We start from the raw sequence: 27759 nt of genomic DNA, 5'->3' as shown, positions 1-27759 counted from the left end.
CACTTTTTACACACAGAATGAGAAGTCTTTGGAAATTTTCTTTCTGCCCCCCATGGGTTTGCCACTGTTCCTATACTGGGTCTGAGATTTCCACCATAAAAATTCACTCCTTAGGTTGGACAAAACATGAGAGTTATTGTTTTGAAAAGACTATTGCTAAAATGCTTATGCATCACCTGGGAGAAGCAGGTATGTACCTGCACTGTTCTCTGAGCTTATTTGCATGCCCTAATTATGTAGTTTAGCTCCTGTAGCCTTCTGAACTTCTGTTCTTATGGCAATTTAAAAAATTCTCTTTATTTACTAGGTGGCTTAATTATTTTCTTCATTTAAAAATAAGAAATACATCACACATACGAGAATGCATGAAACTTAAATATACTGCAAATAATTTTTCAAATGTTCTCCTTCCCTTACTGGTTTGTAAACTTCATGAGATCAAGGACCATCTCATGTTCACTGCTGGATCCCTGGGGTTTGACACAGTGCCTGGTACATAGTAGGACTTCCAAAAATATTTGTTAAATAAACCACTGAATAAATGGGGATGTACTTTTTACTCAAAGAATGAAAAGTCTTTGGAAATTTTCTTCTAAAGGAGAATTTGGAGGGAAGACAGGACCCATTTACCTCTCAAGGAATATATAAAGAAATTTGACAGTGAGGATGACATTTCTTTATCCTCCTACGAAGTTTAATAACTGATGAGTTTTTGTTTGTTTTTGTTTTAGGTCTTATTTTCTTATCAGAAGAATAGACGGACCTGAGTTATGATGTAAACTTCTTTTTTTTTTTTTTTTTTTTGGCTTCCTATTTAGGTAAGAAAATTTTTGTTGAAACTGGAAATTGTAACTCCTTTCCAAGTCTGGAATGCATGATATTCCAAGTACTCCAGAGAGTTTTTCCCTTCTACAAAAGTCAATTTTTTTTTATTAGCCCAAAAGTGATAGTCTAAAAATACCCTTAATAAGCCAAAGTATATTGTATATATTTGCCAACTTCTGCCTTTTAATGTGTGGGGGGAATTCATGGACAACGTGGTTTATTTAACAGTCTACTGGCCAACTGGTCAACAGCACTAGACCCATACACTGTGAAACATCTCTCAGGGTTTAATATTTGAGATGACACATGAGTGATTGTGTTTAAAAGGAACTTTCCTCCTAACTGGTGTGGTGGCCCACACGAAGTAGTCTTCTTTTTTTACATTTTTATTGGAGTATAATTGCTTTATAATGGTGTGTTAGTTTCTGCTGTATAACAAAGTGAATCAGCTATACGTATACATATATCCCCATATCCCCTCCCTCTTGCGTCTCCCTCCCACCCTCCCTATCCCACCCCTCTAGGTGGTCACAAAGCACTAAGCTGATCTCCCGGTGCTATATGGCTGCTTCCAACTTGCTATCTATTTTACATTTGGTAGTGTATATATGTCCATGCCACTCTCTCATTTCATCCCAGCTTACCCATCTTCCTCCCTGTGTCCTCAAGTCCATTCTCTACATCTGCGTCTTTATTCCTGTCCTGCCCCTAGGTTCTTCAAAACCATTTTTTTTTTGTTTTTGTTTTTGTTTTAGATTCCCTATATATGTGTTAGCATACAGTATTTGTTTTTCTCTCTCTGACTTACCTCACTCTGTATGACAGACTCTAGGTCCATCCAACTCACTACAAATAACTCAATTTTGTTTCTTTTTATGGCTGAGTAATATTCCATTGTATATATGTGCCACGTCTTCTTTATCCATTCATCTGTCGATGGACACTTAGGTTGCTTCCATGTCCTGGCTATTGTAAATAGAGCTGCAGTGAACATTGTGGTACATGACACTTTTTGAATTATGCTTTTCTCAGGGTATATGCCCTGTAGTGGGATTGCTGGGTCATATAGTAGTTCTATTTTTCATTTTTTAAGGAACCTCCATACTGTTCTCCACAGTGACTGTATCAATTTACATTCCCACCAACAGTGCAAGAGGGTTCCCTTTTCTCAACACCCTCTCCAGCATTTATTGTTTGTAGATATTTTGATGATGGCCATTCCGACTGGTGTGAGGTGATACCTCATTGTAGTTTTGATTTGCATTTCTCTAATGATTACTGATGTTGAGCATCCTTTCATGTGTCTGTTGGCAATATGCATATCTTCTCTGGAGAAACGTCTATTTAGATCTTCTGCCCATTTGGATTGGGTTGTTTGTTTTTTTGATATTGAGCTGCATGAGCTTCTTGTAAATTTTGGAGATTAATCGTTTGTCAGTTGCTTCATTTGCAAATATTTTCTCCCATTCTGAGGGTTGCCTTTTCCTCTTGTTTATGGTTTTCTTTGCTGTGCAAAATCTTTTAATTTTCATTAGGTCCCATTTGTTTATTTTTGTTTTTATTTCCATTTCTCTGGGAGGTGGGTCAAAAAGGATATTACTGTGATTTATGTCATAGAGTGTTCTGCCTATGTTTTCCTCTAAGAGTTTTATAGTGTCTGGCCTTACATTTAGGTTTTCAATCCATTTTGAGTTTATTTTTGTGTTTGGGGTTAGGGAGTGTTCTAGTTTCATTCTTTTACATGTAGCTGTGCAGTTTTCCCAACACCACTTATTGAAGAGGCTGTCTTTTCTCCATTGTATATTCTTGCCTCTTTTATCAAAGATAAGGTGACCATATGGGCATGGGCTTATCTCTGGGCTTTCTATCCTGTTCCATTGAGCTATATTTTTGTTTTTGTGCCAGTACCATACTGTCTTGATTACTGTAGCTTTGTAGTATAGTCTGAAGTCAGGGAGCCTGATTCCTCCAGCTCCGTTTTTCTTTCTCAAGATTGCTTTGGCTATTAGGGGTCTTTTGTGTTTCCATACAAGTTGTGAAATTTTTTATTCTAGTTCTGTGAAAAATGCCATTGGTAGTTTGATAGGGATTGTATTGAATCTGTAGATTGCTTTGGGTAGTATAGTCATTTTCACAGTGTTGATTCTTCCAATCCAAGAACATGGTATATCTCTCCATCTGTTTGTATCATCTTTAGTTTCTTTCATCAGTGTCTTATAGTTTTCTGCATACAGGTCTTTTGTCTCCTTAGGTAGGTTTATTCCTAGGTATTTTATTCTTTTTGTTGCAACGGTAAATGGGAGTGTTTCCTTAATTTCTCTTTCAGATATTTCATCATTAACATATAAGAATGCAAGAGATTTCTGTGCATTAATTTTGTATCCTGCTTCTTTACCAAATTCATTGATTAGCTCTAGTAGTTTCCTGGTAGCATCTTTAGGATTCTCTATGTATAGTATCATGTCATCTGCAAACAGTGACAGTTTCACATCTTTTTTTCTGATTTGGATTCCTTTTATTTCTTTTTCTTCTCTGATTGCTGTGGCTAAAACTTCCAAAACTATGTTGGATAATAGTGGTGAGAGTGGGTAACCTTGTCTTATTCCTGATCTTAGTGGAAATGGTTTCAGTTTTTCACCATTGAGACCGATGTTGGCTGTGGGTTTGTTATATATGACCTTTATTATGTTGAGGTAAGTTCCCTCTATGCCTACTTTCTGGAGGATTTTTATCATAAATGGGTGTTGAATTTTGTCGAAAGCTTTTTCTGCATCTATTGAGATTATCATAAGGTTTTTATCCTTCAGCTTGTTAATATGGTGTATCACATTGATTGATTTGCATATATTGAAGAATCCTTGCATTCCTGGGATAAACTCCAATTGATCCTGGTGTATGATCCTTTTAATGTGCTGTTGGATTCTGTTTGCTAGTATTTTGTTGAGGATTTTTGCATCTATGTTCAGCAGTGATATTGGCCTGTAGTTTTCTTTTTTAGTGACATGTTAGTCTGGTTTTGGTATCAGGGTGATGATGGCCTCGTAGAATGAGTTTGGGAGTGTTCCTCCCTTTGCTATATTTTGGAAGAGTTTGGGAAGGATAGGTGTTAGCTCTTCTCTAAGTGTTCGATAGAATTATCCTGTGAAGCCACCTGGTCCTAGGCTTTTGTTTGTTGGAAGATTTTTAATCACAGTTTCAATTTCAGTGCTTGTGATAGGTCTGTTTATATTTTCTATTCCTTCCTGGTTCAGTCTCAGAAGGTTGAGCTTTTCTAAGAATTTGTCCATTTCTTCCAGATTGTCCATTTTATTGGCATAGAGCTGCTTATAGTAATCTCTCACGATCTTTGGATTTCTGCAGTGTCAGTTGTTACTTCTTTTATATTTTCAATTCTATTGATTTGAGTCTTCTCTCTTTTTTTCTTGATGAGTGTGGCTAATGGTCTATCAATTTTATTTATCTTCTCAAAGAACCAGCTTTTAGTTTTATTGATCTTTGCTATCATTTCCTTCATTTCTTTTTCATTTATTTCTGATCTGATCTTTAGGATTTCTTTCCTTCTGCTAACTTTGGGGTTTTTTTTTTGTTCTTCTTTCTCTAATTGCTTTAGGTGTAAGGTTAGGTTGTTTATTTGAGATGCTTCTTGTGTCTTGAGGTAGGATTGTACTGCTATAAACTTCCCTCTTAGAATTGCTTTTGCTGCATCCCATAGGTTTTGGGTCGTCGTGTTTTCATTGTTATTTATTTCTAGGTATTTTTTTATTTCTTCTTTTATTTCTTCAGTGATCTCTTGGTTATTTAGTAAGGTATTGTTTAGCTGCCATGTGTTTGTATTTTTTACAGATTTTTTCCTGTAATTGATATCTAGTCTCATAGGTATGTGGTCGGAAAAGATACTTGACACAATTTCAATTTTCTTAAATTTACCAAGACTTTATTTGTGTCCCAAGATATGATCTATCCTGGAGAATGTTCCATGAGCACTTGAGAAGAAAGTGTATTCTGTTGTTTTTGGATGGAATGTCCTCTAAATATCAATTAAGTCCATCTTGTTTAATGTATCATTTGAAGCTTGTGTTACCTTATTTATTTTCATTTTGGATGATCTGTCCATTGGTGAAAGTGGGGTGTTAAAGTCCCCTACTATGATTGTGTTACTGTCGATTTCCCCTTTTATGGCTGTTAGCATTTGCCCTATGTATTGAGGTGCTCCTATGTTGGGTGCATAAATATTTACAATTGTTATATCTTCTTCTTGGATTGATCCCTTGATCATTATGTAGTGTCCTTCTTTGTCTCTTGTAACAGTCTTTATTTTAAAGTCTATTTTGTCTGTAATGAAAATTGCTATTCCAGCTTTCTTTTGATTTCCATTTGTATGGCATATCTTTTTCCATCCCCGCACTTTCAGTCTGTATGTGTCCCTAGGTCTGAAGTGAGTCTCTTGTAGACAGCATATATACAGGTATTGTTTTTGTACCCATTCAGCCAGTCTATGTCTTTTGGTTGGAGCATTTAATCCATTTACATTTAAGGTAATTATCAATATGTATGTTCCTGTTACCACTTTCTTAATTGTTTTGGGTTGGTTATTGTAGGTCTTTTCTTCCTCTTGTGTTTCCTGCCTAGAGAAGTTCCTTTAGCATTTGTTGTAAAGCTGGTTTGGTGCCTGAATTCTCTTAGCTTTTGCTTGTCTGTAAAGGTTTTAATTTCTCCGTCGAATCTGAATGAGATCCTTGCTGGGTAGAGTGATCTTGGTTGTAGGTTTTTCCCTTTCATCACTTTAAATATGTCCTGCCACACCCTTCTGGATTGCAGAGTTCCTTCTGAGAAATCAGCTGTTAACCTTATGGGGAGTCCCTTGTATGTTATTTGTTGTTTTTCCCTTGCTGCTTTTAATACTTTTTGTTTGTATTTAATTTTTGATAGTTTGATTAATATGTGTCTTGGCGTGTTTCTCCTTGGGTTTATCCTGTATGGGACTCTCTGTACTTCCTGGACTTAATTGACTATTTCTTTTCCTATCTTAGGGAAGTTTTTGCCTATCATTTCTTCAAATATTTTCTCAGACCCTTTCTTTTTCTCTTCTTCTTCTGGGACCCCTATGATTCGAAAGTTGTTACGTTTAATGTTGTCCCAGAGGTCTCTGAGACTGTCCTCTACTCTCTTCATTCTTTTTCCTTTATTTTGCTCTGCGTTAGTTATTTCCACTATTTATCTTCCAGGTCACTTATCCGTTCTTCTGCCTCAGTTATTCTGCTATCGATTCCTTGTAGAGAATTTTTAAGTTCATTTATTGTGTTGTTCATCATTGTTTGTTTGCTCTTCAGTTCTTCTAGTTCCTTGTTAAACGTTTCTTGTATTTTCTCCATTCTATTTCCAAGTTTTTGGATCATCTTTACTATCATTTCTCTGAATTCTTTTTCAAGTAGACTGCCTATTTCCTCTTTATTTTTTTTTTTGGTCTGGTGGGTTTTTAGTTTGCTCCTTCATCTGCTGTGTGTTTCTCTGTCTTCTCATTTTGCTTAACTTACTGCCTTTGTGGTCTCCTTTTTGCAGGCCCCAGGTTCCCGCTGTTTTTGGTGTCTGCCCCCATTGGCTAAGGTTGGTTCAGTGGGTTGTGTAGGCTTCCTGGTGGAGGGGATTGGTGCCTGTGTTTTGGTGGATGAGGCTGGTTCTTTTCTTTCTGGTGGGCAGGACCACATCTGGTGGTGTGTTTTGGGGTGTCTGTGAACTTATTAGGATTTTAGGCAGCCTCTCTGTTAATGGATGGGGTTGTGTTCCAGCCTTGCTAGTTGTTTGGCATAGGGCGTCCAGCACTGTAGCTTGCTGGTTGTTGAGTAGAACTGGGTCTTAGTGTTGAGATGGAGATCTCTGGGACAGCTTTTGCCATTTGATATTACATGGGGTCAGGAAGTCTCTGGTGGACCAATGTCCTGAACTCGGCTCTTCCACCTAAGAGGCTTAGGCCTGATACCCGGCTGGAGCACCAAGACCCTGTCAGCCACATGGCTCAGAAGAAAAGGGTTGAAAAAAAAGCAAGAAAATAATAGGATAAAATAATTAAAATAAATAAAATTATTAAAAATAAAAATATAAAAATATAATTAAAACAAGAAAGAAAGAAATAAGAGAGCAACCAAACCAATAAACAAATCCAACAATGATAACAAGCGCTAAAAACTATACTAAAAAAAAAAAAAGACAGACAGAAACATAAGACAAATGGTAAAAACAAAGCTATACAGAGAAAATCACACAAAGAAGCATACACATACACCCTCAGAAAAAGAGAAAAAGGAAAAAAATATATATAAAAAGAAGAGTGCAACCTAACCAATAAACAAATCTACCAATGATAATAAGCTCTAAATACTAAACTAAGATAAACATAAAACCAGAAACAAATTATACGCAAAAAGCAAACCCCAAGTCTACCTTTGCTCCCAAAGTCCACTGCCTTAATTTTGGGATGATTCATTGTCTATTCAGGTATTCCACAGAGGCAGGGCTCACGCCCGTGGCTCACGCCTATCTCTGGAGCTCCTTTAAGCGGCGCTCTGAATCCCCTCTCCTTGTGCACCCTGAAACAGTGGTCTCTTGCCTCTTAGGCAGGTCCAGATTTTTTCCCGGATTCCCTCCCGGCTAGCTGTGGTGCACTAGCCCCCTTCAGGCTGTGTTCACACGGCCAGCCGCAGTCCTCTCCCTGGGGTCTGACCTCCGAAGCCCGAGCCTCAGCTCCCAGCCCCTGCCTGCCCTGGCGGGTGAGCAGACAAGCCTCTTGGGCTGGTGAGTGCTTGTCGGCACCGATCCTCTGTGTGGGAATCTCTCCACTTTGTCCTCTGCACCCCTGTTGCTGCACTGTCCTCCATGGCTCCGAAGCTTCCCCCACTCCCACCCCTTGTCTGCACCAGTGTGTGGAAAGTTTTCCTCTTTCACAGCTCCCTGCCAGAGGGGAAGGTCCTGTCCCTATTCTTTTCTCTCTGTTTTTTCTTTTTTCTTTTGCCTTACCCAGGTACGCGGGGAGTTTCTTGCCCTTTGGGATGTCTGAGGTCTTCTGCCAGCGTTCAGTAGGTGTTCTGTAGGAGTTGTTCCACATGTAGATGTATTTTTGATGTATTTGTGGTGAGGAAGCTGATCTCCATGTCTTACTCCTCCACCATCTTGAAGGTCCCTTCCAAAGTAGTCTTTTTGGCTTTAGAACTTTCCATTATGAAACATAGGTTAGTAGTTATGTACATAGACCTCTTTTCCATGACACTTACTCATTCACAATCAGGCAATTGGGTCATTGCGGTAGGGGAGGAGGGGGAGCTATGGGAAGTCTAGACTGAAGTCTGGGGTTCTGATCTATTCTCAGGGGAGAATTAAAATTGGGAAAGAAAGATGAGAGAAAGGAGGGAGCAAAAGTTTAAAAAAAAGTAGTCACGATCCTTATGACACAAAACGGTCAAAAGAAAAAGATGGTAGATATAAAGGAAAAAAATTAAGCAGCATTTAAAAAATTGCTCTATGCAGGCCATTTCTCCCCTCATGCATACATCTAAAGAGATGGAGGCAACTTTAAAAATCATTCCTTGGAGCCTCAGGTGCATAAAGGGTTATATCTCCATCCACTTCTGGTTAGGTCGGGGGAGGAGCATTTAGACCTCACACCCTTGTCTTAGGGCAGCTAAGTTACAAAGTTGAACAGCCCTTGGCGTGTGATGTGCTTTTTCATAATAATAATACAATAAGGCTGCAGCAATGCTTCACTTCCATGGAATTGCCCTTTTTCATTTTTGGGAATTCCATGTTTGTGGCAGAACCCTTTGCTATTCACACTACTTTCTATAACTGGCTGCACGAAACAATAAATGAGCCTGGCTCAGTTTGCATCCTATTTCTACCACAGTTATTCCATGCAGAAATGTCTACTATTGGTTTACTTTCTCTCTGGAAGAAACCTTTTCTCCCTTTCTCTCTTTTCTTCATTTCTTCTCCCTCTTGGTTTCCATCTGTCTTCTTTTCCCAAATCATACAGATTCTTTTCTCTTTGATTTTCTTCTATTTATTCTCTCAAGCCCTTATCTTGCTGGGAAAGGACTAGGAATTAACAGACAAGGAATATCAGTGGTCACACATTTACCAACCGAACCACAGAGGTAAGAGCAAGGCATCTTCCCTGAAAGGATTTTCCCTGAGTGGAGATGTGTTTGTGTAGGACATCACATAGTCCCCCTGCCTTCTCAGTGTCTCTTGTATCGTTTTTCCAATGGCTATTGGAAGTTAAGAATGCATGTGAATTTAACTGAGTGAGTTGCAATGTAAGTTTGAATGGCAGGAGCAAGGGGGGAAGGGTAACTAACGATCTTAGGGGTTAACATCATTAAAGGGCTGAGTTCCCTGCACTCATGCAGTGACTCGGTCTGAGGATAGGCTTGCTGAAAGAATAAAGTTGATAGAACAAAAACAATGACAACAGATATATATCATAACATACCGTGTACCTATATGCCAGACACTTTATATTAGCTCTTATTGTTACAACTGCTTTATTGGTGGGTGTTATCATCTAGTTTGGAAATGGAAATCTTGGCTCAGAGAAGTTCAGCGATAATCCCAGGATTGCCCAGTATGATGTGTATTCATAGCCAAGTTCTCTCTGACCTAGTGCTCTTGCTGTACATTTTACTACCTCTGGAGCATACAGGAAATAGCCATCTTGCCATTTGGGTGACCATGGGTGTTCAAGGACATGTTAAAGAATTTCAAAAGCAAAATCTGTCCTTTTCCCCTTTCACCATTTGAACCTAATTCTTAACATTGGTCCTTCATAAAGTTAGATTTTGTACTCTTAAGGTCCAGATCATTGGATCTTTTCATTTTTCGTGTTTATACAAAGGGCATTGAAGCTAAATGTTTCTGAGCAAAGGACAATAGGAATAGTGTAGTAGTAAGAGCATAGATTCTGAAATCAAACCATCTAATTTCTTACATCGAATTCCGCTACTGGCAGTGTCACTAGGGCACGTTACTTACTGATTCTGTGCCTCAGTTTCCTCTATGTATATCAGGCCTTACAACAGTACTTATGTTACAGGTTATTGAGAGAATAAAGTCAGTTAATATATGTAAAGCTCTTGGACAGTGTATGTCATTTGTATAGAAAGAACAGTGTCAACTATTATTATTTTATGTTATTTTCTTTATTTACCAATAATTGACATTTAAATATATTTGATAAAATCATAGTTGGTGAATTCAATACTATAAAAATCAAACCATGTTAACTTTCATGATGATTCAAAAAGATACTGTTTTTCATGCATCGGATGCAGTTGATCAAATTAAAATGAAATAGGAAACTGTATAAATTAACATACTTTTCAGTAAAGTTGTTGTGAAATCTGTTACTTAAGTCCCCAGGTTCGAGCTTTGCAAAGTGAGGTGCAGAATGACTTAAAGTGCAGCAAAATGAAAGATTTCAGAAACCATCCACCCCAATGTTTGGAGAAACCAGATCAAATGTAAATTCCAAGGGAGAGCAATTGTGTCCTATTGTTAACTTCTCTTTAGATTGCTTTGAGCTAATGTTCAGTGTTAATGCCTGGCAAATCCCAAACAGGGAAAAACATAGCTACTTATTTTTCATGTTATATATGACTAAAATTAAAGTTGATTTGTCCATTAAGCAGTGCAGTAACAGGTCTTCTGACTTTTCATAAGGCATTAAAGGAGTGATGCATATCAAGAAGACATTCTATTTCTAAAGAACACTAATCAATGCTGAGAACATTTGCTATAAATTATTCACATTTGTTATAAACTACTCCATCCTTTTAAAAATTAACAGTACACAACCTACAATCTAGGAACGAAAGTAGGGCTACCTCACCTTGAAAAGTTTGAATATGAGGGGCTGATTACAATAAGAGAGCAGATAGGATACCAAGACTTGAGTTCAGTGTATTATGAGGAATAAATCACTAAGCAGCCTAACATCTGATAGAACATGATCCCTGCTCCTTCTTGTGTGTTCTTTCACCACACATTAATATTTCATGCAACCATTTCAAAATAAAGTCATAATGTGAGTCATAAATCACAAAACAGTGGTAATAAGCCACTTTGGTTTATATTAGCTGTATACGGATGATACTTAAGTATTTCCACCATTAGCCTGGACTATTTGAGCTTTCTCTGGACCACATTTGCTCTATTTCTTCCATTTTAAGAGGTGGGAATATGGGAAACAATGCTAAATTCATTCATTAGTAATAAAACAGTGCTACTTGTTCTCATAATTGATTTCATTTCAGCTTGGATCTGTGAAAATGATAGCGCAATTGAAAGTGATAACATTATTGATCTTATTTTCTCAAAGAGCATACCTTCCCAATGAAACCTACTGAGGGGTCAAAGGGGCATCATATAGAAGTAAAATATTGAAAGAAATAGTAGAACAATGAGTTGAAGATGGGAATGATTGAATGTATAAATAGGGTTTATACTCATTAATAAATGGCTTATTCTTTAGATAACTTCCCAAATGAGGCTCTTATAATGTTTCATCTTGGTCTTATGATTGTTATTATTAATATTGTTTTGGTTTAATTCTAGAAGAATCTGTTCCATCCTATTGCTTGAATATTCTTGAAATTGTTAGTACTAACATCTGAAGAGGCTGGATAAGATTATATCTGGAAATATATATACCTATATTCTAGATGTGAATAAAAAGCTCATGAGTTGAAGCACCTGGAACTCATAAAAATGGAACTCCCACCAATCAGACATATTGACCGAGACATAAAACACATACATATATTACAGCCTTGTAAATATTTGAAGGAGATGCTCTTGGTGGTTTCTTGCGCTTAACCTCACTTCATACTCTTCAGGATGGGAACACTGTTTATGGATCAACAGTTGGGTTGGTCCACAAGCCTATGGCCTGAAACTCATAAAGTGAAAGTGAGGTTAACACTTAATGCCCTTGATGGATGCTCATGGTTTCTCTTAGATGCCACATATGCAAAGGGACCAACCCTGTTTCATCATTAGGAAAAGTAAACAGGTATAGTCACTGGATTGGGATGTGGTTGGAATGAAGCTATTAAGAGGATTCACAAAAGCACACTAAGTAAAAATCTATCTATTTCTTATTCATCAAAATTTTCTTGACTTTCAAAAAATTTATCGATCAAGGGTGGACAATTCAAATCTCCTTGGGGGTCACACAGGTTATATGTTTGAGAGAAGTGGGCTGGGTTCCTCAAGTCCTGGGAAACATATGTTGTATATGAAGAGTACAATGTCTGCCCAGTCACTACAGAAAGTATGGAAACATGGTCTCTGTTGTCACGCCGTCAGATTTTTATGTATTGGATCCAGACCAGGTTAAGATACGAATTAGCCTGTGTGGGCTAAAACACACTTTCTAGTCTGATTTGCTCTGCCTGTTACCAGCTTGAGACATCTGTGTCCACATCTCGGCAGGAACTTGAATGTAAACATCCATGTTGTTGTTCATAAAAAGAATGTATACTGTGTCTCAGGTTTTCGAATTAATCGTTTGAAAGTACTCAGACGCTTTTCCTCAGCTGTGATCTCCAGAAGGTCCTAAAGTTTTGTTAAACATATATTTTCTTAAGGGAGAATTAGGTAGCTGGTGATACTGACATTGTTCGCCTGGATTTTCAGAGAATGAGAACATATGAAGTGCGTGCATATACTTGGCGTCCCGTGAAGGCTAAGGTAAGACCAGAAGAGGAGAAGGTAGATCCTTGCTGAGCATCTCTTCGGCTTGGGAGCAGCAAAGAGTTAGTATGTTGCGGTACACTTTAGGGCATGCAGGATGCTTTTATGGATGGCAGAAGATTGCCAAATAGCAGGTGACTGTGGGCAAGAGGAAAGCTGAGCTTTGACCTCAGAAAGGAATTGGGTCTTGATTTCAAGAAGGCATTTTAGACAATAATCCAGTCCTTTGGAGTACCTAAATGGATGGTGGAAGCTACAAGAAAACCACAGGTAGTGTTAGGTCAAAAACAAAGTGGTGGGAGGTGTGTGGAGGTGAGCAAGCAAGGAGAGGAGTTCTGAAGCCGGTGGAAGGGCACACAAGTGCTCAAGAACTGCAATATTTATAACCATGTGAGACCCGGGAGAGGAAGAGGGTGACAGCGGCAGAAGGTTGTGACGATGGGAGAGCACGTTGAAAGATGCATGTGGGCAGAGACATGAGAGGATGGCCATCAACAGCCTTGTTAAGGTAACACCTTCGTTCTTTGGAAGCCAGGTTTCAGAGGCTCAGCTGACTGCAGAAATGGAAATCTCTTTCCCATATTACCCATTTTCTAACTCCATTTTCTAACTACTTAGTAGCTGCTACCCATTTCCATCACACTCCTGGAGCCCTTCGCTCTGTGAGTTCGCAGGAGAAACCCAGAAAATACCTAGACAAGTCTGTTGGTTTCCAGGCTGCTGGGATGTAGACGTATTGTTGAAGTTTGGGGTGGGTACCCTCTGTATCTTGGGAATGGTTATCCCTTGCCCATGTTCCCGATACTCCATGGCGGGCAAAGGACAAGATGAATCAAGGTAGGCTGTGAGTGTTTACTACCTTAGGCTCTTATCATTGATGTCTTCCTGTCACTCCCCAGTCTTGGCCACGCAGGACATGGCTAATTGCTCATTGGTCCACTGCAGGGGTCCACCCATTTCTGGTCCCACCCTGCCAATTATTTTCTTACTGTTTCCCTCTGAAATAAACTGGATAATTCCATATAGTAACAGGTACATGGAGGGTTTCTCACTTCTTTTGAAATAGAGCAATAACCACCAGTCAATTACTGGCAATTTTTTTAACTGCAAATTTGAATTATCTTGGTTGCTTCCCATTGGAAGCTTGATTTATATTGGTTTAATTTCTAGAAATTGTGTCTTTCTCCACTGTTAGCAATAGAACTAATCTCAGAAATAATGAACGCTCCCCAAAGTATTTTCCATAGTCATCTCCTCAGTAAACAATTGCTCTTTTCTTGAATTTAAATACTATTGAACTGGAGTCATCTCCTAGAGAGCACTTCTTTTTTTTGTAAGTCTCCTTTAATGGACAATATGATGCAATCTATTTAGTGTGGGTTTAACTAATGAAGAATTGGGAATGCTGTCGATACATTTTCACCCACTGAAACAAACATGCCATGCCTGTTGTATTTAGCTATGGAACAGTAATTTTTTAAAAAGTGCATGTAAATCCTGGAGAGTCTGGAGTCACATATTGCATTTTCTTACTTATTTTATTATAACATCTCTATTTTTTTCTTTAGTATGGGTGTGTCCATAATAGTGTTACTGGCATCATTTAATTTAAAACCTGGCTGCAAGTCCTTTCCCCAAATTAATATAAGGAAATATCAAGGTCAAGGTCAAATGCAGAACATTTGTCTCCATTTCAAGGATAGAAAGACTAAGGTCACTTTTGAATTAATTCATATCTCACAAAATTACAACCTACATTGAAATGATTTATTTATTAGATTAGGCCCTGGAACCATTAACCAAGTTCTTTTAAAATGTAAACAGGTAAGTATTGATTAAATCAGCCAGGAGTGCATGTTGACTCCACAAAAAACTCCAAAAGCTTCTCATAACTTGGATCAGCACAGTCCGATTCCTTTTATCCTCACCTCCTTTTAAAATTGTTTAAGCAACGTTACCACTTAATTGCTAACTCATCTGTAGCAGGAAACAATTATTCGGAATAAGCCCATGTACAGCTCTGGTTTTCCAGCAGATTATTTAAAAATATTTCCTTAAGATAACAATTTTGATAATGATGCAGGAAGGAAATATATTTGCAATTAAATGAACAGGCTTTAGCACAACAAGCAATAAAAAGCTTAACACTGAGCCTTTGTGAATTAAATGCCGGAACAACATTGGACAAAAGTCATGATTCTGCTGACACATTTATTTCTCAGTAAATGAAGACTGTTTAGGTTTAATGCATTTGTGGTTAGCAATAGTTTAAAAGATCAATGTAAATTCGTTCGGAACTAGTAAATAAGGCTTTAATGAAACTTCTAACTGCGTGCTTTCACACCTTAGATCTCTTTATCATTCTGAGGTGACACAGCAGGATTCTCCTTGAGTTTGATGACATGCACAGAACATTATGAAGTGTTTGACAGATTTTATTTGACATTTATTTGATTTATGGGGTTGATATTGGATTTCAACATCTCCCTATCTCCCTTTTGTTCAGGCTTAGGGCAGAGTGCTTATGAAGATAGTTTCTTCTAAATGTGTTTATTAATATATATATATATATAATATTACATATATGTGCTTATTAATATTATATATATATACTATTAATGAAATGCAGTTTAAGACTGGGATCATTAAACATTTCCACTCTACTAAATGAGGTAATGTATGAGAAAGCACTTTGCAAACTGTAAAGCCATATACAGATGTTAGTTACCATAATTATTGTTGTTACAGGAAACCAGGGTTTTATATATTATTATTCTGTTTTCCTTTAACACTTAATTCAAAGAGTAAATACAGACAACCAATTTCCTTAAAAACCTGCTGCAGCTTTTTAAACAGTTCTGAGCGTTTCATTAAGGTTTTATTGTAAATCATGTGTGGTGCTTATGAATTTAGTCTAGCTTTAAAAAAAAAAAATCTGCTGACATAATAAACATGACTTGTTACATGAAACTTTCCCAACATGAAACTTTATTAAGAAGATGCTAGAAAATTTCCACCTGGGCCTAGGAACTGCTAAATGAAGGACATCACAAAGTTAGTCTGTGAGATGGAAAGGTACCTCCTGTTACTTTTCCAGTTGTGTCTGTGATTCTGCCTTTTCTGTCCTTCATAGATGATGAACTTCATAAGCTATTATTGGTTAGAAGGAGCCAAAGAAAGGGATTTTTATTTTCTCTCTCTGTCTTCCTTTTTAGTTTGGTCTTGGAGAGACTTAGGGATTGAAAGACACTCACATGCCTATTAAAAAGAGTCAAGATAAAATTACTGAGGTAAAAACAAATGATTTTGGGGGTTACAATTTGAAACATCCTAATGATGTGAGGAAAGCTTGGCAAATTTTATGAGCAGTTAAAGAACTTAACCTTGGAGATAGATGATCAAACTCTCTCTGTGATAAATTTAAAGTCCAGTTTATTCTTTACCATATATACTTCACAATATGATCATACTTATTCTTTCTTTTTGGTTTAAACATAGAATGTGCATTAAAGAAATTACTACTGGTTTATTGGGTATTTAAACAAATGAAGCAAAACTTAAGCAAATATTTTAAATAAACAGAGGAATCCTTACCCAATTCCAGGACTTGGGATATCTCAAATGTTCTTGCTTGATGTGTAGTTAAGAAGGAAACATAAATGCTAAAAGGCAAACGAGCAGAAAGTATTCCTTCCCATTGGTAAATGATGCCCCAAAAGTGTTCAACACAGAGGACTTGTTAGTAGATCCTGCAGTTTTGTGTATCCATTGGGGGGAGTAAAATAAACATAGTTATATATGTTTGAAAAGTAAGAAAGCACAACTAAAAGTCTGAGAAAAAAAATACTACAGAAAAATAGGGGAGGCCTTAACTAAATGATACAGTTGAGGAACTCCAAGACAAAAGTTTATTATAACCAAGGTATCTCCTCCCTGGCTACACATTCTTAGTCCATCCAGATGTTGCAGGCTGACAATTTCTGGTTACTTGCTTCTTAGTGCACCCCAGGTGCATCCTTATTAGAGGATGGCTGAAAATGATACTCTGGTAGTATCTGAGCCAGCACTTACCTCATTCCAGACATGCTATTTTTGTTAATCGAGGCTTTGGCAATATTTGCTTTATTTGTGGTCATGCCATTTGATAATGCTTTACGTATATTAGGCACTCAGTGAGAGATTTAGAATGGCCAGATAAATGAATGAAAAAAAATCACACCACTCACTCATTGCTGTGTCCATTTGAAAAACGTCAAAGTGAAAGTTGTAAAGACAAGAAATGAAGCAAGGGCTTCCCTGGTGGCACAGTGGTTGGGAGTCTGCCTGCCAGTGTAGGGGGCGCAGGTTCGGGCCCTGGTCTGGGAGGATCCCGCGTGCCGCGGAGCAGCTAGGCCCGTGAGCCACAACTACTGAGCCTGCGCGTCTGGAGCCTGTGCTCCGCAACAAGAGAGGCCGCGATAGTGAGAGGCCCACGCACCACGATGAGGAGTGGCCCCCGCTTGCCACAACTAGAGAAAGCCCTCGCACAGAAACGAAGACCCAACACAGACATAAATAAATAAATAAATAAATAAATAAAATTAAAAAAAAAAAAAAAAGAAATGAATCAAAATCAAAATCCCTCAAGTACGGTTGACTGACACATTATCACTGTGAATGTTATCTTTCTGAGTAGTAAGGGGGGGCCTGCTTTTAGTCCCTTCAGCTGGTTGATAACTTAAATGTCAGTGAAATGTGATGTAATGTAAAAAACAAAAGCAAAAACGATGTTAAGAACCCTTGCTTTGGGTATTAGTAAGAACAGATTTGGTATAGTCAGAGCACCTGTATATTTGAGTAGAATGTAAAATTGAAGGTTTTGTTTTTTGTTTTTGCTTTTTTTTTTAGTTGTGCTTGCTTTTCTGGATTTACGAATAACAATATAACAAACATTGAAACTGTTTACAGTTTTGTTGTTGTTGTTATTGTTACTCAAGGAATAGTGTCAGTGAATTAATTCAAGATTGCATTTTGTTTGTTTGCCACATAATAAATTATATGTACTGGAGCTCCATTTTCTTGTCCTCAAAATAATGTTTGAGCTAATGTATTCCTCTAGCTTTAAAATGATTTAATTATTAGAAGTATAATCATACAAATGTGATTTTCCAATTAAAATCTTCAGGATATTAAAACTGATTTATACCTGTTTAAAGTGTTTTGAAAGAAAGATGAGAAATTCTAATTAAGATATGAATAATTCAGCCCCTAAATAGGTGATGATCAATCCTGATACTGTGATACATTGATGTGTACTGAGTTTTCTGAAGGAATGAGGTAAACTTTCAACTTTTAAAGTATGTTTCAATTCTCTTCAAATAAAACATAAATGTGTTAACAGTAGGGTATTGAAACTCTAAAAATATTGGGAATACTGGCAGTGCATATAATATAAAATGAAAGACAGAGGGAAAGTAATGCTTAAAAAGAGAGAAAAAGCAATTTAATTAAAGCTAATACAACTATTTTATTTTTGTTAGACATCAAGGTAATCTTTTAATACTTAAAATATATTGAGAAGTGAATTTACCTAACAACTTAAAGCACTGATTGTATAAAACCAATTAAAGTTAAAGCTAATAAGATTGTCATTTTGATTTTAATGGCTTGTCTAGGGGGGCTTGGGAGTAGCAATTGTATTTTGCAAAACATTTTTATTTCATAAGATAAAGAAAAAGAAAGGTACCTTAAGATGTAGGTTAACACATATTGTGAAATCTTTCTATTTTTGATCAGTAGCAAGTATTCCTCTACTATACTGGTTTTAATTGTATTCTTAAAGATCCAAGTGAGTAACTGATTTAAAGTATACCAATTATAATACAGGTTTATATGTGTTTCAATGTATAATTGAAGGTAATTATGACATTTCTTAAAGGGGAATAGATTTTCAGATGTTGGCTTTTGAACTATATATAATATTACAAAGAATGTCCAAAATAATCATTTTTATAATTCCAAAATACTGACCTTAAGACATTAAATTTTGCCCTGACAATGTCAGCCAATCCATGAAGGAAACAAGTGATAAACTTTATTGATATGTGTGGAAGTACAGAGTTACTGGTATGAATATCAAGTTAATAAAACCAGGGAAATGATTAGGTTTTCCTTAAGCTGTTTTGCAAATACTGTTTACATTTTCCCAGGGAAGTACGAAGTCTAAATAGGATGAGGAAAGAGAAATAATTGTCCAGTTTGGTTCTGAGAAGTTTTGGGCAAAGGCAAATAGAATCCATCTCAAATATCAGATTTTGTAGCTGATCGAGAAGTGGAAAGGTGCAGGAAAGCAATTGTGTCTGATTTGGGGTTTAATAAGTCAGCAGATCTTTGAAGAAACTTAATTTGATAACTAAAGTCAATTAATAATGACTTATGTTTTTAAAACTCAGATGGCTTATCTGCCCGCCTCAGAAGTTACATCTGTTTAAAATAAGAACTAAAAACATCTTCGCAAATTGAGAAAAAAAGTCATTTAGAAAGAAAAAATGAATTAACCTTTGTAGTATATATTCTGATGGTTTTATGATATTCCCCCTTTTGCAGGTAAAGCCCGATTAATTGCTTTGCTCACGTTTCCCCATGTTAGTGGACAGTGGCAAAAAAAGAGTAAACTTGTTAAGGGAAGTTGCTCTCTACTGCCTTGCACACACCCATTTATTCCCCACTGAAATGTGTGCCGAGTACCAGGAAAGCCACAATATCTCTTTAAGTAGGTTCTTAAAGCCTGGGAGCTCTAAGGAGTGTTGAGGGTACCTTATTAACTTGCTGTTGCCTGCTGAGAAAACATTGTTTATATAGAATTGGCTTATTGCTAATGAGAGAATCTATTAAGGCATAACACAGGCAAGGCAAAATATAGACTCTCTTTTTCTAAATATTTTCTTTTAGATCTCTCTCGTTCCACTGATGATATTAAAGGGTCAGACATGTAATCACTCAATATTTTACTTACTGGAAGAGGCAAACAGATTTTATTAAGATTAGAGAATTTCCCCCACCCCATTTGTCTCTTCCCCACCCCTGTCTCAGCAATAGCCCTGTCCAATCATGAGATGCTAAATAGTTCCGGTGTTTTCCTCTTCCTGTAATAATCATGCATATGCCCAGCTTGTGTGTTTCCCCTGCCTCATGAATTTGCAGAGTGGCCCCAGCTAGGCTCCCTCTTATCTGGGGGGACAATTGCCAATGCTGGTCCAAGGAGAAAAAAATCGTGGAAGAAAAGGTTCACTTTATTTAGCAGAGCTCTGACCACTTCAGTGCCTGTAGCTTTCGGATACACCCCTCCAACCCTGCTCCCTCTCCCTCCCCCAGTTTACACCACACCCCCCCCTGTCCATTGGCTGCTGGATATTCTGATGGCAGGACTGAAATAGACTTTGCCCTCCACACAGCTGCAGGGCCCAGCTCTGCCAAAATGGCGGTGTATGGTAGTGGGTAATCAGGGAAACTGATTTCTGGTCTCTCTTCTCCATTTTCGAGGATCCAAATGAATTCTAGTTGGCAAGAAGGAGAGAGGAAAAGCGCTGACACATCACTGTCTTACTGCTGGGAGCAGCAAGTTATGAGCTCCTGCCTATGGTGTGTCACATGGACTTTGAGACCCTGTGACCCTCCCAACTCCTGCCTGCACACCCAGGTGAGCTCTTCGGGATTTCTCTCTGTGGTGGACACTGGCCTAGGGTCATTTCTTCAGGAGGGAGGATCTCCCTGGAAAAGCTGATCTACATTTCTGCTGGGATCGATACTGTGGAGACTGCATAAGTCGGTAAATCGTGAAGCAGCTAGTTTTGTCTCAGCTGACAATAATTATGGATTAGGGTGCCCAGAGCAAGAATGAGCAAATGGTCTGGAGAAAAAATCAGCAGTGAAACTCTACAACTTTTTTTTTTTTTTTTGGTAACATCTAAATCAGCAAAGAAAAAATGTTATGAAAGAAAGGCTCAGGAGTCTAGGAGAATATGGGGAAGGCTCCAGGAAGTTTAATGTACAGATATTCCCTCTACTTCCTTCATTACATTCCAAAACTTCTTCTAGGAAGCCATGAGGTATATTCTCTGTCCCTCCTTCCACCTTGCCCTATGCTTACTGCTTCTTGGTTCTATTGATGTTTTCAACCCCATCCCGCTTTTCCCCCTGTTCCTCAATGGCTTCTGCTCTGCATTCCAGAAGAGCCTTGTCATGGCATGTTAAGAAAAACCAGAATCTAGTTTTCTTCAGAATGTTAATCACATGTCAAATTTTGTTATCCCTAAAGATCCATGATCAGCAATCGTTTATGAATTTTGATTTCTCCCATGGGCTAAGTAAAAATACAAGAATTAAAAGACACTGGGAGTTATGGTGGCTCAAATTTCTTAGATTTCACGGGATTGCCCTCTCTTAAATGGATTACTCTGCCATTCCCTTCCGTAATTCTGTCTCATTACCCTCCCAGATTTTCTTCATGCACTAATCACTATTAAAAATGGAAAAAAAAATTAAGCAAGAGCACAAAGAAATACTATCCCATGAGCCTTGAGCAATGCCAGACACATAAGCATTGACTCAATGAATGAGTAATAATTTTTTAATTTCCCACTGCCATAATGTGCTACATCTTGCATTAGCAACTTAACCAACAAAGAACATTTGCTTTACAAGAAAAAAAGTATTTTAGACATTTTTTCTCATGCTGGTAACATTTCACCTCAATATTTTGCTGTTTCGGATTGATTTCAGTAGATTTTTGATAGAACACCTTGAAATCTAAGGGTTTGAATTCAGAACCAGACATGCTGGGAAAATGATCTCTTTGAAAATCTATGCTTTTTGATTGTTTAGCTTTTTTTTTTTTTTTTTTGCCTTATCCAGCCAAACCATTCTCCAGGCTACACTTCTGTTACCCCAGGGGGGTAAGTCTGTTCACACAAAAGCCCTCTGTGACTTGGCCCTTTCACTGTTCATCATCTCTACTTTGAACAAGGGGAGTGTTGTTGAGTTTTGCGGCATGAGTCACCTCAGAAGTGGCGCCATCACATTGCCAAATAGCACAACGATGGATCATTTAAGAGTGTTTAGAGTTGGATGAGTTTAGCAATGTTCATCCAGTTGGTGTGAGCACATAGAACAGAAGTCAAAATTGTAGGTTTGATGACTTTTGGGGCCAGCGAGTTCTGTTTTGTTGCACAGAGTTGCCAATTGTGGGCATAAGAGCATCTGATGTGAATATGGTTGAAGTTGAATCAGCACAAATGAATCATTCTTACTTTAAAAACTAAGACAAAAAACAAAAACGTGGGAGTCTTTGATGAACTTGTAGGCAAAATCTCAATCAATCTTTCTCTCTCTGTCCTCCTGCCATATATAATCATTATTTTATGAACTGAATGACAATCAGATATAGTCTTTCCCTCTTGTAAGGTGACTCTAAGAAGACACTGTTTAGGAAGAACCTACTGTGTGTCATAAAGGAAGGCCAGCATCTCCTCTCTGTGGTCCCTCCTTCTAGGCTGACCCTCTATAAGTGTCTCAAGGACTTGGCACTGCCCCCCATGTTTACCTGGCTGAACTCCATGGTTAACAAGATGCTGTTTTCCATCTAATGACTTTGCCCTGCAGGCACAGGAAAGAGGTTGGTTCCACCATTTTCAGAAGCCAGGCAACCGATAAATTTAATGGGATTTTGTTGACATTAATTGCGTTTGCATTGGTGTGAGACATTCTCGCTGCTGGCTCGTTTGTCTTCTGGATCATTTGAATCACCCAAGTTCTGGGCCAGCTGGTCATTCAACCATGTGATTCCAGGCTTAACAATATATCCGAGTCACTGGTAACTCAATCACTCTTTAGTTTATTGCTCAGTAAAATAATAATAACAATTTGCTCAGACATTTAACCAGGCTGCATTTCTCCAGGGACAAAATAAAGCTTTCCAAAGAAATAAGTCAAATGCATTTGGTATTAACAAAAGACTCTTTCCAGAGGTGTAGCTACCAACACCTGGAGCAAATTCTAAGAAATGGTTTTAGAATTGAAGACAAAGTCCAGAAGGCATGGGGACAATTATTGTTTCTATGATTGAGACACACACATGAATACAAATTGTTCTATCTTATAAAATAAATTATTTTGTAATTTTTATATTCTTATAAAACTATGCTTTGCAAATTTGTCCACTGATAATAATCAATATCAATTATAACAATCTTGCTCTGTTGCCAAGTGGCAAGAATATATGAATGATAAGTTTTTGTTTTGTTTTTACTGTAGGTGCTCACTTCTGTGCCTCTGTCCTTAAGAAGTTTTTATGTTGGCTGTGTGTGAGTTAAGGCATATATGAAGCTGAGGGCTAATGTGCAAATGGGCCTTCGTATCCACAAATTGGTTACTAGACCAATTGCTCTCTGTGATGAAAGGCCATTTTTTTAAAATGTCAAGTCTGTTCAGAACTGGTGCTTTTGTATCAATACTTTACAATAAAAATTAGTTGTTAGAAAGTGGAACTTGAGTTTGGATTTCACAGCAATGTCATGTAGCTATAAATGTCTCTAAGTACTTGACTCCAAATCTCTGTGCTTATCTCGGCACAGACGGATTACAAACAATTCCTGGACAGTTCAGAAAGCTCTACTCAAGGCTTAAAATAAATGAGATACCTTTAAACACACACACACACATTGGGATAAATAGCAATCGGTTCTAAATTAATAAGATTACTAAATTATTAACTTAATAAAGGTCTTTTTAAAGGCAGTTCTTTTAATAGCTCATTATTCAGGCATACAGGTAAAGTGCTTTTAAACTGAGTTTATTGTTTTTTGCATCCTAATCCAACACCTTTTTAAGTCCCGGCCGTGGTCAATGTGCATTATGTGTGGAACATTTGCAGATGGGCTGCTTTCCGTCAACTAGCTTCAAAATTTAATATAAAAACATTATCAAATTCCTTCAAACCCCAGGAAAAAAACCATATGCTCCATAGCAAACTATTTCATTGCTGAATGATATTTTTAGGATACGTATAATCATATATTGTTTTTTATGACCAAGGTGTATCTTTGTGCAGAGGCTGTCAGACCTCAGGGGAGACAGTAGCCTGTCCCCACATGGAGGGAAAGGAGGTAAATTTCTGACTCTGTTTTTACTAAGGGACCAAACCAATAAGAATTTCAAGGTGTGTTACCCAAATATTTAGACATAGAGTCACTTGGACTTTGATGTATTTTTTCCAAGTTTTTATTATTATTTGTTTATCGAAGTATAGTTGATTTATAATGTGTTAGTTTCAGATGTACAGCAAAGTGATTCAGTTATACATATATATATACACACACATATATATATACACACACATATATATATCTATTCTTTTTCAGATTCTTGTCTATTATAGGTTATTACAAGATATTGAATATAGTTCCCTGTGCTATGTAGTAGGACCTTATTGTGAACTTGATGTATTTTTTTTAAACCAACTCCTTTTATAATAGCATAAAAATATAAAACACTTAAATTTGACAAAATACTTGCAAAATCTCTACATTGAAAACTACAGAACACTGCTGAGAGGATTTTTAATACTTGTTTATATACTCAGACATCCATATGTATAGAGATGTTCCAACTAGCAATCTGGCCTTGAGTCCATATGTTGATAAGGTATAGGTTCACGATTGTGACCAATGTCTCCTGAACCAGATAGAAGTGTAAAAGTTCAAGCTGGTGAGGCAATTTGCTCAGTGAAGTCAGTGGAGCCCAGACTTTCTCTGCCTTGTTTCTCTATCCTCCTAACACACTGGTCATGTCTGTGTGGCCCCAGGTAGTTCACGGGCCAGCTGCATTTTAGCCAATAAGAAGGGGACCATGGAGGAGCAAGGGAGACCACGCCCTTTCCCTTTCAAAGCATGACCTGCAGGTCGTGTACATACCTTCCTCTCACATCCTATTGGACAGTCTGTGCTGAGACAAGCACAGAGTCAAGTACTTGGAAAGTTTTAACAGCAATGTGACATTGCCAGGAGATCCAGATGACTGGCTCGTTTTATCATTAATTTGTATTGTATTTTACAAAAGCATCAGTTCTCAACAGATTCAATTAAAAAAAAAAAAAAAAAAGCCTCTTTGCCCCAGGTAACAACAGCCCAGTAACCAATTTGTGTATCTAAAGGCTTATGTGTGAATAGCCCCCCTAGCTGCATAGAAGGAAATATAGTCTAGAGATGATCTATAGCTTCTGGACCAGCACCTGCCCATCTAAATATGCTATTATTGTGGGGAGAGCAGATGGAGATTGGGGACCACTAGACACAGACACCTTTCCAAGTTCCCTGTCTTGGTTGACTTTGGTTCCCAAATAAAGTTTTAATTATTCACCTGATCATCACTTGCTGAGATGTGAGGCAGTGATGTACCCGATGGACTGACCAGGAAGTCCCTCACACCATCCTTTGCATCCTCTCGATGTCAGCTGGCTGCATGTGCATAGCATCGAGCTATTTGATCTAAGTGTTGAAGAAAGATTTATTTAAGATATGAAGTATAAGGAGTTATGATGAAACACAACAGAAAGTTGAAATTCCTTAAACCAAATGCTTCAAGGTAGAGTGAAGAAAACGTGTCTTTGTATGGCCTGGGCAGAACACACAGGGAATGAACAAATAGAGAATACAGGGAACACGTGGGTCAAGTGCAAATGTGTAGAGCTTTGTTTTATTGCAATAATTACCCAATGGTTAAAAAAATTGGTAGAGCCTGCCTTTCTGGAAAGAAAATTCTAGGTGTGCCCTGCACAACAAACTCATAATCCTGCAATTGATCTGTTTACCCTTCACCAGGGTGGAAATACCCTAAGGATGGGGGGGTGGGGGTGGTATGGTCTTCCTGTGCTTTCCGCAGTGCCCATTGCTTTTTACGGAGTTTGAGATCTCCTCTCATCCCCAGCCCACATCTGACATGGCCGGTCAGAAACCTATGGTGCAGCGCTCTTAAACCCACTACCATTTCTCCTCCATTTACTTTCACTCCCTCTCTTCTTTGCTTAAGAAAGTCTGGGCCATTTTTGTTGGAGGCTAGGCCTTCAGCCAGAAACACTATACTCACTTGCTCTATTGAATTGTTTGCCTGTGACTGAATAATAGCATTTTCTCAGCTTGTTCGGGTAGAGGCGATGGTGATGTCATGAGGGAGTCTGAACTCAGCTCTCTGTCTAGGTTTTACTGCAAGTTTATCTGAGGGACATAACTAGGTGAAGGAGATGGATTGAGGGAAGTGAGAAACAGCTATAACCGTTTTCATGTAGGATGATACTATATTAAAGGAAGAGCCGCAGCTTTTCCAGAAGCGATCCGATAGAATTCATCATGAGGCTTCTGTAGGGGAGATGAAAATTGGCCTCATGCAATAAAGTCTTTATTTATTTATTTCAAGATTGTAAATTCTGACATCTGACACTCAGGAAGAGATCCATCTTTTTAAAAAAATATTTTAATTGAAGTATAGTTGATTTACAATGTTGTGTTAGTTTTGGGTGTACAGCAAAGTGATTCATTTTTATATATTTATAAATATATATATGTATACATATATGTATATATATGTATTCTTCTTCAGATTCTTTTTCCGTTATAAGTTATTACAAGACATTGAGTATAGTTCCCCGTGCTGTACAGTAGGTTCTTGTTATCTATTTTATATATAGTAGTGTGTATCTGTTAATCCCAAACTCCTAATTTATCCCACTCCCACCCCCCTTTCCCCTTTGGTAACCACAAGTTTGTTTTCTATATGTGTGAGTCTGTTTCTGTTTTGTAAATATTAATAAGCTCATTTGTATCATTTTTTTAGATTCCACAAATAAGTGAAATCATATGATATTTGTCTTTGTCTTTCTGACTTACTTCACTTAGTATGATAATCTCCAGGTCTATCCACGTTGCTGCAAATGGCACTATTTCATTCTTTTTTATGGCTGAGTCATATATATATATACATATCACATCTTTATCCATTCTTCTGTCGATGGACACTTGGATTGCTTCCATGTCTTGGCTATTGTAACTAGTGCTGCTTTATATTTATTTAGAAAGTTACCCTACTGTTCTATCTGGAGTTGAGGGATGGGATTAAAAGAGATTGGCTGCAGGCAAGAACACCAAAGAATTGCAGAAGAAAGAAATTGAATTTGAGGGTTCGAGAGAAAAAGAGAAGGTAGAGGATTGGGAAGACCACCACCTTGGTGAACTAATTGAGGAAGTTAAGCGGAGGTGTGTCTCAACACTGTAAATCTATTAAAAACCATTCAGGCATACTTCAAACAGGTCAATTATATGGTATGTGAATTACATCTCAATAAAGCTTTTAAAAAAGAAAGCAAAGGTGTGTCTACTACTCAATTTTGAGTTGCTTGCAACTACATTGTTGCAGTATAAGTTCCAAATGCCTCCCCAGGATTTAGCAAAGCCTACAAAAAATAAAAAACAGACCTTGTGAGATGGTTTTTTTGTTTATTTGTTCGGTTTTGGTAGAAATCTAGGAAAGGATTGGCATTCCTTATTTGGGTTAATGTGGGCTGGAAGGAGATGCTGTACACTGGAGCAGAGATGGTCCATAGATTCCTAGTTCAGGAGAACATGGGGCTCAGGGACAGAAGTATCCAGGAGAAGAATTTGCAGAGATCTTGGCAAGGATATTAGATTCTGCTCACAGTATGGACTAGAGGTTTATATAGAAATTATGGAGCCTCTAATGACAATGGATTTCTCTTAAGTACAACAGAATTGTTTATTATATGCTTTGGTATTTACTTTTATGAAATGCTCACTCTTCTGGTTAAAGTTATATTCTGCTAATTCAGCTTTTTCAAAATGTGTTCCTGGGATTAATAATTCTAGGAGATAGATAGGCAGTGAGAAGAAAGATTAGATGGTCAAGTAAATTTTAGGAAACTCTGCCAATTCTATCCTCCTCTCATAAGGTCACAACTGGCAATAACATGTTAAAAGCTCTGAGAAGGTCTGCAGTAGGATCCATGTTTCTTTTTAGATCAGTGTTTCCTGCGCTTAGTTGACCACTGACTTTTTTTTCAGTAGCACAGATCATCAGAGAAAGCCCTGAGAATATCACTCCACTTGAAGGAATTTGAATTTGAGCAAAAACCTTCCACCTGGAGTCAAG

General features: G+C 37.6%; 1 protein-coding gene across 1 annotated transcript in view; it reads left to right on the top strand.

The window, feature by feature from the left end:
- Window positions 1–27759, top strand: part of SETD4 (SET domain containing 4) — a 586654-nt gene that overhangs the window by 448633 nt on the left and 110262 nt on the right. Inside the window, exon 25 of the mRNA XM_082458843.1 lies at window positions 732–27759. The gene's annotated coding sequence lies outside the window, so the exon portion shown is untranslated. The remainder of the gene's footprint in view (window positions 1–731) is intronic.

The sequence above is a fragment of the Balaenoptera physalus genome, assembly GCF_965194825.1.
Source record: "Balaenoptera physalus genome assembly, chromosome: 4".
Taxonomy (NCBI): Eukaryota; Metazoa; Chordata; class Mammalia; order Artiodactyla; family Balaenopteridae; genus Balaenoptera; species Balaenoptera physalus.
Note: the sequence above shows the minus strand (reverse complement) of the source record. Positions and strands in the feature narration are given on the sequence as shown.